Here is a 14,777-nt window from a genome sequence, read left to right on the forward strand (position 1 = left end):
TCATAGACGTGTCACGTTGGTAACGTTACCAGCTTTGAATGCTACAGTTTTGCTTTCGGTTTCGATTCTAGCTGATGGCACCCAAATACATTTTTTTTGACTTTTGAAAACACGACTCTATAATACTATGTACGAAATCTGGACAAATTAAAATATTATATGTAAGCGTATTTTACGACCAGGCAAAGCCGGGTGCCCCACCTCCCTGCTAGTAAAATATATATTTAATTGAATTCTATTCGATATGAGGAACACGTTCTGTTTTATTTTTTTTATTTCAGGAACAAATTACCTGAGTTTGTTTGTGAATGAAAAATATCAATGGCAACTGTGAATTCGTATTATTTGAATTATTAGTATTATTTGCATTCATCTTGAGTGTTATTTTCACAACATTTCGTCAATTGATTTATTGAAGAAGCCCGCATAAATCGGGCGAAACGTTGAGTATCCAGGTCCTTCCACCTCCATTTTATTTCATATCGTCGGATTTAATCCAGCTCAACAATCATATATATATATATATATATATATATATATATATATATCATTCAAACGTTCAAATGTTTGAATATATGGTTAAGTGGCAGTTTTAGTCATTTAGAACTGCTTTAAAGCTTCACCGTTCACTCAGTTTTCGATCAGCTTTCAAACAATTATTACAGTTTATAGATCACCTTCTCAGCTATATTGTGAAAACAAAATTAACTTTCATTCAGTAAAACAAAAGTTATGATGAATTTATTGATGTTAAAAATCGTAAAAAAACGTGAGGAGATGAGCAACGTTTTTTTTTTCTGACTGGTTTCTATAGCAACCACGTCGCTTCAGCGACTCTTGTTGCTACCAATTCACCCCTCTCTTAAGAAGTAATAAGTGAAACAGATAAAATGAAAGCAGACGAGTGTCGTACATTGTTATGTTTATGGGGGAAAATAAGACTGAAATTAAACAAAGAACAAGTGAATTTACTAGAAGCCTGGACAAATCATAGATTACAATAGAAAAATGCGAGAATAAAACGTAATATGGTTTAGCTTAAACACTGTCCTTTTCTTTTCCTTGTTTAAGTTTAACCATATTACTTTTCATGCTCGCATTTTTCTATTGTAATATATATATATATATATATATATATATATATATATATATATATATATATAAGATTGTTGATGTATTTTTTTATAAGCGATTCTGTAGTATTTTTTCTTCTTTCTTTTCACTCCCTGAATGCTTTTGAAGAGAAAAGTTACCTGTCTTTTGTTTATATTCTAGTTGCCCTTACATTTTGGGGCGTATTATTAGTAATTTTTAAAATATTATTTAAATAATTATTTCAATATTTTTACGTGCATAATTTAACAATATATATATATATATATATATATATATATATATATATATATATATATATATATATTACACAGGCATCACCACATTATCAAGGCGAAGAGGCCACTCAATGATAAGAGTTAAAGAATTTACAGTAGAAATTGGAAAATATAATAATCATTAGTAATGAAAATTCGGTAAATTTGTTAACTTATATGGAACGGCTCATCAAGAACTTATTTACGATAGACTTGAAGACAACCATATTGTACTCAGCCGGAAAGCAGGAAAACGGAAGACAATTCCACAGGCGTGCAGTTCTAAGAAAGAAGCTTTGTTCATGGAATCTACGTTTAGGTTTAGGCACAGATAAAGAGTGAGGGGAATTATTGATAGTGTTTTCAGCTAGACGAGTTTTTCTTGTGAAAGTTTGGCGAGGGGGTACTATAGATCGAAGCTCAGTCGAGCACTGTATATATATATATATATATATATATATATATATATATATATATATATATATATATATAGTGTCCTCTTTTTATAAGGCATTCCAGGAAAGGTATGAACCAACTGATGAAATATGTTAAAAAGAACGAAATATAACAGGAGGTACATATTGACTTTAATCTTTAAAAAAAACTCAGGCTATTAGTAAGATGAAAACAGCCATCAGGAAGAAAGATCCACAAAAAGTAGATACTAGAATATGAATTTGCTTTACAGCGAGGTATAGCGAATTGACGAAGACAACTAGATCAACAAGTCGAAGGAGCTGGAACAAAAGAAACATGATATAAATCAGACAATTCTGACGAGCATGTGCCATAAAACTATTTGTAGTAGAGATTGAAGAATAGCAATATAACATAACATCACATTTGTGAGAAAGGGTGTAGAGAAGATGAAACAAAAACACTTAAATAGGACAGCTTCAACAGCTCGAATATGGCAACAGTACTTCAAATATAATAACTATTATTCCAACCATGCACATGCTAAAATAACGCATGCTCAATAAGGCGATTGCGAAAACCGGATATACAGCCAACGTTCAGAAAGAAGCTAAACCTTCCGTTCTCGTCAGAAGAAAAAATTAACTTTGACTCGGATAATCGTGAGAAAGAGAAAGTGCTATCCATAGTAATTGGCTTCGCCGTCAGTAAAGAAAAAGTAGCAATTTGTTAATAAATTTTCAAGAGATTCACAAAAAGCGGCGGAACCTACGTTAGCATGAAATCTCAAGACAAGTTTCGGCGCACTGTTACCGTAAAAAATGGACGTTTGCAAATCGGAGAAAGGTTGGCTTCTTTTCTTTTTTAATGTTAAAAAAAAAACAAGTTATTTGGGGAAATCGGGACTATAGAAAGAAGAATTGGCAATATGCTTTATATATTGATAAGACCAGTATTTACCCATAAGAGCCATATCAATCCATTTAGGAAAAATATTCCAATACTGCAGAGAATAACACTGCAAAAGAATTAATATACATGGTATTTTGACACGACTAAGTTTCCAATTCCGCAACTAATTTCCCAAAACGAACGTCGAAAAGGGGGGAAAAAACACCGATTTCACTAAAATCAACTCGAAGAGAAAAAATATTTACTCCTTAAGAGTAATAATAAAAAGTGTGGTTATGGGTTAAGTTGATACACTTATTTCAGAAATGGTGGACTTTCCCAGAGACTATAAATACAGTAGAGCTCCAGGATACGTCATTAAAAATTAGTAACAAAGTACAGTATAGTATATAATATACATGTATATAATCAAATAACATTAGAAATAGCACCGTAAGGCGGGACAAATACCGTAACAAAGGGTCAGAAAAACATCGTATTCCAGATTGTAACCTGAAAAAAAAGTATCCTAGAGCCACCGTAACCACGGGTGTCTACTGTGTATTTTTTATCTAAGACGTTATTTGGTAACGATTCTTTGCAGTTATGGCTCACATAATCATGACATGTGCTTCTTTTAGATACGTTTGCTAATACACTTTTTGTCAACTGTACTAGTGTGTTTGTCTTGAAACCACAACTTGAGCCATATCGTAGTCTATGAAGTATTACATCTTATATGGCGTTTGCTTGAAAAATTTGGTTACAATCGAAGTTTTGAAAGAGTTTCAGCTTCCAATTTTCACATATTTTATGTATGGATTTGATGTTATTTCATATGATAATAAGCAACATGAAAAATTTCGACCTGATTAGTTTTGGAGTTATCAATTTGTTCTTGGCATAACTTCGGGAATATTTCAGATAATTTGGAGAAATAAGGCCTAGGTAATACTTTGGCCCATCCTTACGTTGTCAACATAGTTACGCAATCTCGCGACGGACAAATTCTTTCTTTTAGTTATGCGATAATATCTTAAAACCAATGTTATAGCATATGAAATTTTGAATGAAATCAAAATAGTGATAGTGATTGTGACCCAACTTATTACGGGTACATCTAGTATAAAATAGTCCTTGAAGTTTTCTTGTTTTTTTTTTTAACCTAGAAAACTATATAAAAACAATTTCTATAAAAATTTAATTTGTAGTTCTTCGTTGTAAAATTATTTTGTCGGTAACTTATTTAATCTCTTGCAATCGCTGAGCAAGCCTGCCTCCTCGCACTCACAAAAGTCCTAAGATTTCAGGGATCATTAGTTGTTGACCATGAAATACTGTCTCGGAGATTTAAAAAACAAAACAGTATGACTCCCCAGCAGTGTTAATCAAACATCACTTCCCCTAAACAACAGAATATAAAATATTCTGGATAATTGATCCAGGTTTTTTTTTTTTTTTTTGCTTCAGATTAATTTGGCTAACCTATTCATGCTTTCAAAAAGATCTTCCTTACCTATGTCATTCGTCCTTGTCTCCAAAGAGAGATTCTTATTTTTACAATCTGCTGCATTTATGTATTTATATCATTCGAATGAATCCACTATACATACTTATCACCCACCTTCTTTGTTATTACTATTCTATTTATATATTTACGTTCTTATTTGCTATTAATCTCTTTATATATATATATTTATTAGTTTATTTAAAAATATATAAAACGAGTAGGACCTATTAATCGGCATTGCTCGGTGAAACCCTGACCCTCCCCTTGCAAAAAAGTAAGCACAGTTGTTGTGGTGGCCACTGCTGCCCCTGAAAAAATGCGGACACGTGGCCGAAATGAAATAATCTGGCTTTCACTAGCGATTAGTTCTGGTTTGAGGCGATAAAATGCAGGTACCGTTTGAATTTTAAAAAAGCAATTAAGGGAATACGTAAATCAGTATGAATTAATAAAATTAAAAAAGATAGTCCATTGGAATAATAATTGAAAGTTAAAACATAAGTTTTAGAGGTTAGGGATTTTCACTGTATATGGAATGTTTAAAATAATCGAAATCAGTAGTAGCAGTCCTAGCTGTTTCTTTTGTTGTTCAAGTCTTCCACCAATAGTATTACAGTAAATCTCAGTTTTATGTCATTTTTTTAACCTTTAAAACAAAACAATTACGACTTTTTTGCACTTCACTTCTTTGAGTATTGTCATGTTAAGAACGGCGTTTGTAATAGACATCCCAAACTCTGCATGTTTAGAACGGCTTTCGGAATAGAAACCACCACCAACCTTGTCATGTTAAGAACGGTGTTCGGAATAAACACCCCCAATATCTCCATGTAAAGAATGGCATTCGGAGTAGACAACCAGCTTTTTTTTGGGGGGGGGGATGGAAAAATAATTCCTCCAAATTTACTTGTGATAATCGTTGTCAGCATACCTATCCAAAAATGCTTTTTTTAATGGAGGGGGCAGTGTCGGTAGGAGAGAAGTAGATTTGTTTATCGCGCATGCGTACAAACCTGGCATCCAGTGAATTACAGTGCATGATACAGGTCTTTATGTCTCTATAAGTTCTTGTCTTGGCCCATTTTTGACCCATTAAAAAAAACTATTTTAACCGGCTAAAGACCCATAAAAGAACGGTCTGCAACTTTTAGTTTCGGAGTAGACAGAGTTTGAAAATATGGAGGCAGGCAGACTAACAAACAGACAGACATATAACTTTTTATACGTTATATATATATATATATATATAATTGTACAGAAGTTCAGAAAAACATTGGTACCGTCGGTTTCAAGCCCAACATAAAGGGGACCAGTTAATGGTAAATTGTAAATAATGTTAGGCTCTCGTATATATATATAGTAGTCTAGATTAACAATGTATTCGTAGGATAAAATTCAAAGAATTTATATAATAGTGCTCATTAACAAATAGAGCATTTTATATTGATATTTATTTTTACAAACATTACAAACTTCTCTACACTGTCATGACAATGTTTCGATCTGTACTTATTAATAATTAAGATCTCATCAAGCTAATTGTCTGTTTTTGTCTTTATGTGTCCATATTAGGACGTGAAAAAGAGGCCTTTATTTTTCACTTTATAATATGATCATTTAAAGAAAAACAGACATTTTTTGCCTGATGAGATCTTACAGTTATGAATAACTACAGATCGAAACATTGTCATGCCAGTGTAGAAAAGCTTGTACATGTCTGTAATAATATATACGAGGTGCCTTAAATAAGTTTCCAGACTATTTTCGTATGGTCATTTACTTTTATTAAGAATACACACATGAAACTCTAGTCCCCTTCGAAGTTACCTCCTCCGGCTGCAATGCACTTGCTGTACTGTTTCAACAACTTCTGCAATGCCCCATGGATGCCCTCTTGTGTAAGTGTGTCAATAACCCTCGTCACAGCCTCTTTCATCTCCTCAATTGTCTCATAATGGCAGCATCTAAAGTTTACCTTAAGCTTAGGTATTAATCAAAAGTCACAAGGAACAAGGTCTAGACTATAAGGAGAATGAGGAACTGTCTTGATGTCCATCTTGGTCAAATACTCTGTGACAAGGATGGAGTTATGGGCGGGTGCATTGTCCTGGTGGAAATGTAACTGACCTGATTTGAAGAGTGCTGGCTTCTTCCAATGGAATTTCTTCCTGAATTCCCTTAAAATCCCAATATAGTATTTCTTGTTGACTGTCTGTCCAGTGGGAACCCAGTGCATGTAAATCATGCCCGTACTGTCAAAAAGGGGTCATCATACGTTTCTGAGTGGATTTGCTCTGCCTGACCTTCTTGGGTCTGGAAGAGCCAGCATACTTCCACTGGAAACTCTGTCTTTTGGTCTCTTGCTTATAGCAATAAATCCAGTATTCATCGCAAGTCGCCAGAGCATCAAGAACTGCGAGATCTGAATTGATCAGCTCGACCATCTCCCCGCTGTCATGACAACGTCTTTCTTTCTGATCTTCTCTGAGCACTCTTGGGACAAACTTCACGCAAATCTTCCGCATCTTCAGTTCCTCGCGAATAATTGTGTGTACAATTCTTACACTGACATCAAAATGTGCACTTATTGTCTCTATAGACACACGACGGTCTTTATCCATGAAATTCTTTATTTGGCTAATCAACTTTGGTGTTCTGACTTCCTTACTCCTCCAACACCTCTCATCTTCTCTCAGAGACTTTCTGCCTTCTTTGAATCTCTTATGCCACTCAGAAACTTATGCCCAGTTCATGCAAGATGGACCAAAAGCAGTCTGAAGCATTCCATACGTTTCTGTGGCATTTTTTCCAAGTTTTAAACAGAATTTTATTGCATATCGTTCTTCTAAAGTTTCCTCATTATTGAAATTCACTAGCTATGACAATCGGGCTTTAGTAAGGTGCATTCCAATCCCTGCTGTAGCTGTTCATTTAAACCTGAAATCATAAAAATTAGTCAGTCATCTCCTAAGATATATAGCAATGACATACAGAATTTTTTAAGAGTGTACGACAAATTTAATGCCTATACAAAAATGTCTAGAAACGTATTAAAAGCACCACGTGTATATATATATATATATATATATATATATATATATATATATATATATATATATATATATATAATTTGGTGTGTCGGTTGTTGGGTGTGTTTACGTCTATTTGTCTGGTCATAACCATTTATCCATTAATCAATTAATCTATCTCCAATTCAGCATACTCGATACAGCATATTCGCATATGAAGACAAAGTTGGTATTTTATATATTTGCATAAATTGATGGCGAGGCGCATAGATAGCCAGGTTATTGATCAATGCGCATCACCAATTCACAATATGTGTTGCCGACCTGCAGTCGGTGCGTCTATAGACACCAGACACCATCGACCTATCCGCTTCATGTGCCTTTAAGTAGCAAACTCAGGCCCACAAACACAGACACACGCACACAACATAATAACAATTATTAAAAAATACATACATATATAAAAAGACATGTGTCTAGCCGATTGGGGTGGTGCAATAGCTCTCTTTAACTGACCCCATTAACACGTCTTGGCTTACGCTATGCTGCCTACCACCATCGGGCATCCGAGTGTGCAAAGATAGAAAAAAATAAATCAAGCAATGAGTAGAGTTCTCTCGACCTTTTTTCTTTTTTTATTATAGCTCTTATTTTTATTGGGAGGGGGGGTCACCGCTTATCAAGGCTCAGAGGACACTCGAGGATAAGTACTAATGAGTGTTAGGTAACGATCAGTAATGGAATTGGGTAGGGTTTAATTCTATAAGAGGAGGGCTCAACAAGAACTTATTTAGATTAGACTTGAGAACGACCATGTTATAGTCATCTGGGAAGCACTGTCGCGGTATTGTGTTCCACAGATGAACAGTTATAAAAAAGGAGCTCTGCTTATCGAATTTTCGTTTACTTTTAGACACAGATATTGAGAGAGGAAACATTGGTGATGGCGGTTATAGCTAGACGAGTATTTATTGCGAAAGTTTTGTGAGAGTGACCATAGATTGAAGCTCAGTCAAGCACCTACCATAAAAGTAACGATAGAGCAGAAATAGATTCGCAACGCGCGTTGTGTTCACATGACAAACGTCCAGTCAATATAAATCCAGTATCCCACGCTTTATGTTTATCTCTGGAATCTTCGACTGTAAGATATTAGGTTTAATCATTTGGCTCTGTTTTTTTTTTTTTTTTTTTTTTTTTACTATTTTTCACCTCGAACAAGGTATATTGCCACTTAGAACGTAAGGGGCTATTATTTGAGATCTTCTCTAACAGATGACTGTGGGAAGTTGAGCAGCTAGATATTTGTTCACATTACATTTAATGTTCAGCAGATTAGGAAAGCAGGAAATATGGAGAGAATTCCAAAATCTAGTAGTCCGAGAAAATAAATTATTAGAATAGAAAACTTTCCCGCGTCTATGACCTCAACAGTGAATGGGTGAGATTTTGCTGCTTGTCGGGTTAGTCAGGGTATATACGTCGAGGGTGAACCAGTGCTATGAGTTCATCAGAACACAGTCCATTAAAATACTTGTACAACAGGCACGAGGATGCGACATTGTGGTGATGGGACAGAGGTTGTAGCTTGATCGACAGCACGGGGCCTATTAGATTTGAGACTCTTTTCTGATTATGGGATACAGTCGGTGGTCTATTGTTTAATCAATAGTTCAGAAAACAATAGCTATGACTTTTCTAGTCATTCATAAAACTGGATATTACCAGTTTACATTTTGATGTAAGATGAAACTAGATAATTGTTTACGACTTGTCATGCTATAACTCACAATAGCTGACCAAAGATATTTAACCTATGACATGATCACATTGCCAGGTAGAAGCTCATTTGGAAAAACCTGGCGCTGTACGTCAGATGACAGCAACATCACCTTACAAAATCTACAAAAAAAAATTAATATCTTCATCTCCCTTGACTGGGATATACACTTGGCTGGGGACCGTTTTGGGAATTAAATATTCCCTATTAACTTTCTCATTCGAAGGAAGTCGACTCAGCCTGCCTTGGGCGAATGCTGCACAAGATAAAATGTCGCCATTTACGAGTATGGTCTGAAAAAAAAATGGGAGCAGTTGTGTTGTGTGCTTTGTTTTAGAAGCGCTATTAGTGAAAGAGGCGTTGTGAGGTGTATTATTATATCTCTAGAGCACATAAATGATAACCTTTGTTTATACCTCTTCGCCACAACAGTGAACTTGTTCACAACATTCGAAGCATCACGCAGTTTTGAGCCAAGAAGGTAATCGGTGCTCTGAAACAACTGCCCCATTCACGTGACGATGCTCCATGTGACTTTATTTTCTACAAGGTTAGCAGGATTATCAGAATGGGTATCCATTTGGAAAGTGCCAAGACTATCAAGAGGGCCGTCACAGCTATCGAGGTCTGAAAAGAACAGATGTAGTATTACATCATATACGATGTCATTCAACGTAAGAAACAAACAAACACGAGTAACATTTATAATAGGTCATGGCTGACTGATTGGAAACAATCAATCCACGTGGAGTTAATGAAAGGTCCAGTTCAAACTTGCGTGTATAGTTCCAAGTTTTACATAAAGATTTGCGAGTTCAGAACGATGTCTGAAGAATGCCAGGGGCCTATCGGACAAAATATTGTGAATATAATGAACAAGATGAGAATAGTAGTCCGACTACACCAAAATAATGCAAATAAAGCCTCATCTAAAAAGAATTACAAAACAAAATGAGTTTTTTTTTTAATTGCTTATCAATGGAAACGTTTACTTCCAAACTCTTAAATCGTCCGAATGTAACATAATGCATATAAGCGCGTGGGAAATATCAGCAGCAGCAAAAGATGATTGGCTTGCGAAGAGATTAGAAGCAGCAGGAGCCGAAAAACACGCATATGCAAATTAGGAAGTGTTCGCAAGAAGAGAAAAAAAAAGGAGAAAAATGCACCACGTGCTCGGGTCAGAAAGAAAGTCGACGTCGAAGGAGATAGACGTACAAAGTCGAGGATGAGAATGGGCCGGCTGTGCCTAGCACGCGGTCGGAAGAAAGAGAAACGCGAGTCAAGCGTAAATGGACAGGTGGCAGCGAGAATTATTTTAAGTGGTGCCGAAAGTAACGGTAATAAAAACTGTAAAAAAAGAAAAAAAAATTCACACCTGGTTTTATTTTTTGCCAGTTTTATTTTTATGAATTACTAAAGTAAGCTGTAACGGCCACGTTACACGAAAAGGTGAATGAATCAATTATCTCATTTGGCATCCTGGGGGGGGAGTTGTTGTTTTCCACACTTGAGACCCCAATTTGGTAGCTTTATGTTCTTCATAAAGCTACCAAATTGGGGTCTCAGCATGGGGCCATACATTTAGTCAGCATTACTCAGCATAATCACGTTGATACACCGGTTCCCGTCTTTTTACCGTAGTTAAGTAACGTTGAGCCTGGTCATTACTAAAATGGGTAACCAATTTGAGAATTCTATGCGCTGTATGTAGGAGGACGTCGACATTTCCCAGCAAGAGTTGCAAAAACCTAACGTCGTTATCTCCTTTGACAGGGTATACATGTGACTGGGGACCGCTTGTGAATTTCATGCTCCCATGAAAACTTCCTCCTTCGGAGGAAGCCGGTTAAACCCGAATAGGGTTAGTGCTGGTGCACACACGCACACATTACCCGCGGGATAACCCAAACCGGGAATTGTAGTACCCTTCAGAGTCCCATCTATGAATTAAATGGAATTTGTCCCGATCTAACATTCAACTATAACCGGTGGTGTTGCATCACGAATAACCAGCTCAAGCAATCGTGATATATATTTGAAGAACTTGAAGCATATAAAACTTTGACGAAAATGACTGCTATTATTTGAATTTTTCGGACTACTATTCTCATCGTGAGTATTATTTTCACAACGTTTCGGTCGATGTAACCTCTGATCTTCTTCAAGTGTGTCTTGTCTGTAGTGTAGTGGATAAAGTACTTGATAAAACACAATTTTAAAAGTTACACTCTTCTGGAGGTTGAAGGTTGAATTCTCAGTGCGGGCGACATTCCTAGGACTTCCACCCAGTTATGACGGAACGTGAATATGTTACTCATGTTGACTAAATGAAGGTTCCGTGCGAAATTCAGTGCAGATTCCTCAGTTCAGAAGAAAGGTTTGTTTTTTTTACAAGGTGGTTACCACTCATCAAGAACCGGAAGCCACTCGGGGATAAGGGTTACTGCGTGTATAGTCCATTAGTGTTGAGATTTGATAAAGTGTCTTACTTAAGGGGGCGGTTCATTCAGGAATTTCTTTATGTTGGACTTGAAGACATCCAGGTTGTAGTCAGGTGAGAAACAGGCAGACGGAACAGAGTTCAACAGGCCTGCACTTCTAAGAAAGAATCTTTGTTCATAGAATCTACGTTTTGGTTTTGGCACAGATAAAGAGTGAGGAAATATTTTGACAGTGGTTTCAGCTAGACAGGTTCTCCTCGTGAAAGATTGGCGAGGGGGGGGCAGAGATTGGAGCTCAGACGAATACTTGCCATGGAAGTAACGATAAAACAAAGACAGGCTCGCAACGTCTCTTCTGTGGGAGAGAGGTTGCAGGGAAGAGAAAAGGGCATCCCCCACTAAGCCACGAAGCCTATTTTGTACTCTGTCAAGGCAGGATAGGCTGTTTTTAGCAGCTCCTGCCCAGATGTGGCAACGGTACTCCATACTTGGTTTCCGAGTTCAACAAGACACACCTGTAAAAGGTCGGAGGTTACATCTGCAACGTAGTTGTTACATGTCAACACTCGCGAGCCACAGACAATCGCAAGGAAACAAAAAGAAAATAATTCGACTCTTTTTTCAGTAAAACGACAGGCATTTATTTACAGTTACTTTCCAGAATAACGCCTTGTCTCTTGTTCAAAAGTTCTCTCGCTCGCTAATGTGCTTAACAAGGCTTTGCCGTGTCGTACACATGGTACGCCGTCTCTATCAGACCATGTTTAGAACGCGTCTTTTCCTATCACTCTCGGGCCACTTGTATAGTACGTCTCTCTTGCTCTCTCGCTCTTTCTCTCTCTCTCTTTCTCTCTCTCTCTCTTTCTCTCTCCCTCACTCTCCTGTTCTTTCATCGCACACGGCTTGGTCATTTGCATACATCTGCTGCTGCCCCACACGCGTCCATGTTCGATTACACATCGACTAAAACGTTATGAAAATAAGACTCAAGATGAGAACAGTAGTCCGAAGAATTTAAATAATACGAATAATCAATCCCCATCTCCAAAATTCAGAAACGAAAATGACTGGATCCACCATTTTATATCGAATGTTAACAAATACTTGACATAAACTTCACAAAAATTCAAATTTTGTCCAATCCATTGATTATTTTCAAATCTCTATTTATAATATTCTTCGTCATCTAACCTACAATACACTCAACTAGTTAAGCGAAATTGAGAGAGACAACAATGCGGCCGAAAGAAGAAGAAGACCAGAGAAATACCATTGGGAGTGACGTTTGTTGTTGAGCGGAGGAGCACGTTTATCTGCCATGCTGGAATAAGTAAAACATCTCGAAATTAAAAAATGACAGAACAGAAGATCGTTTAGGACTTTTTATTAAAGATAAACATTTGTATTATCGTCTTTACTCGATCCGCCATTGATAAGGGCGAAAGTACCGGGAAATTCCTGTAAAAAAGGGAGATAAATCATTGTTTCATTTAAGCAGGTAAAATTGAACGACGTAATACGATAAAACTGCAATTTAGGATAAACTGATTTTTAATTTATTTATTGTTATCTTCTATTTGGTTGATGTTTAACGACGTTTCGGTCAACTATTCCTCTAGCCTTCGCAGTGGATAAAGACATTGAATTTCTACGGTTCCAGGTGAGCATTGTCTGAAGATAGCGGTTTCAATCCTACCCAAATCCGGCCAAAGGCTTACTTGGCCAAAAACGTGGTGAGATGACAACAACTATGGAAGGCAATAATTGCTGAGGATGCAGTTGGGAGATTCGGAGTTCCTATCCCGTCGCGGTTAACCACCTGACGAAGGACAGAAGAATAGTTCGCCGAAACGTCATGAAAAAACAACTAAGAAAAAGATGAAGATAATAGTCCGCAATAAATAAATAAATAAATAAATAAATAATAGATAAAAATAAATAAATAAATAAAAATAAATAAATAATAAATATATAAATAAATAATAAATAAATAAAAATAAATAAATTAGTTAATAAATAAATAAATTAATTAATAAATAAATAAATAAAACTCGTTTCAATAAAGAATTCCAATTAAAAAAATGATTTTTATTTCTTCTACTTTTTTTCTATTTTTTATTTCATTTATTTCAACATAGCATGTTACTAATCAAAGTGTTTTTAACGCATATGTGATTAATAGAGAAACCCGAGGTTGCCTGATACTCTATGATAATAAACAAATGTTTCACACTCCCATATTTTTATTGTCATCGAAATCGGTAAGATCGCCCATTTTTCAATCAAATTGATTGATTCCTGCACTAGTTGGGGACCAATCGAGATGCACCGGCAGGAAGCTTCACCTGCCTTTTTACAGTGATTTAGTCAACAATACATTGCAATCTACAGCGCACTGCTGTTAATTTTATAAAATTATTTTTTAATTAAAGTTTCTAATGCAAACGTCAAGTATCATGCTTCAATTGTGTTGTAAACAGAAACATTCATTTCGAACGCGCTCTTGTCATATCAAAGAACCAACTGTTGATTTTATAAGACTGGCCTTATTGCGTGTGCGGTGATAATGAATTAAATTTTAAAGTGCAAAAGTCAAGTATCATGCTTTAATTGCGCTTTAAACAGAAACAATAATTTCGAACGCGCCCCCGTCATATCTTAGAACAAACTGATGATTTTACATGTCGGGCCTTTTGGCTTGTGTGGTAATAAAAATTTTCAAATGCACTTGTGATGTTAGGCTGTGTAACGTTTTGATTTTGGTCAAAATCTCCTGTTCCTTCTTTCATCGAATTATTTTGATTATCAATTATCGATACTTATACAAGATAAAAAACCTAAAAAAAAATAAAAATTTTGAACTGCCATACACGTAAAGAACCTTCGTGTGAAATTTCAATACAATCAACCCAACCGTTTTCGAATCCATAGGGAACGAACTGACACATATACAGAGACACACACACAGACAAAATTCCTTTTATATATTAGTAGAGATTTTCAAGTGTCACTAAGAGTAAGGAATCACTAAAGTTTTTATGTTTTATCATTGTTGGTTGTTTATACGTTCTTTCAGCTCTTCGTCTTATATTAGACTAGCAGTTCTACCCGGCATTGTCCGGGGCAAAAGTAACCTAACCTCTCTCTCTCTCTCTCTCTCTCTCTCTCTCTCTCTCTCTCTCTCTCTCTCTCTCTCTCTCTACTTCTCCTTGTTTTTCTCTTTCCCAGTCCACTCCTTTCTATCTGGACACACACACACACACACACACACGTACGCACGCACGCACGCACACACACACACACACACACACATGCATACATACAACTCTTCTTTAT

This window comes from Euprymna scolopes, chromosome 36 (assembly GCF_053919585.1).
Source record: "Euprymna scolopes isolate OS-2025 chromosome 36, ASM5391958v1, whole genome shotgun sequence".
NCBI classification, from domain to species: domain Eukaryota; kingdom Metazoa; phylum Mollusca; class Cephalopoda; order Sepiida; family Sepiolidae; genus Euprymna; species Euprymna scolopes.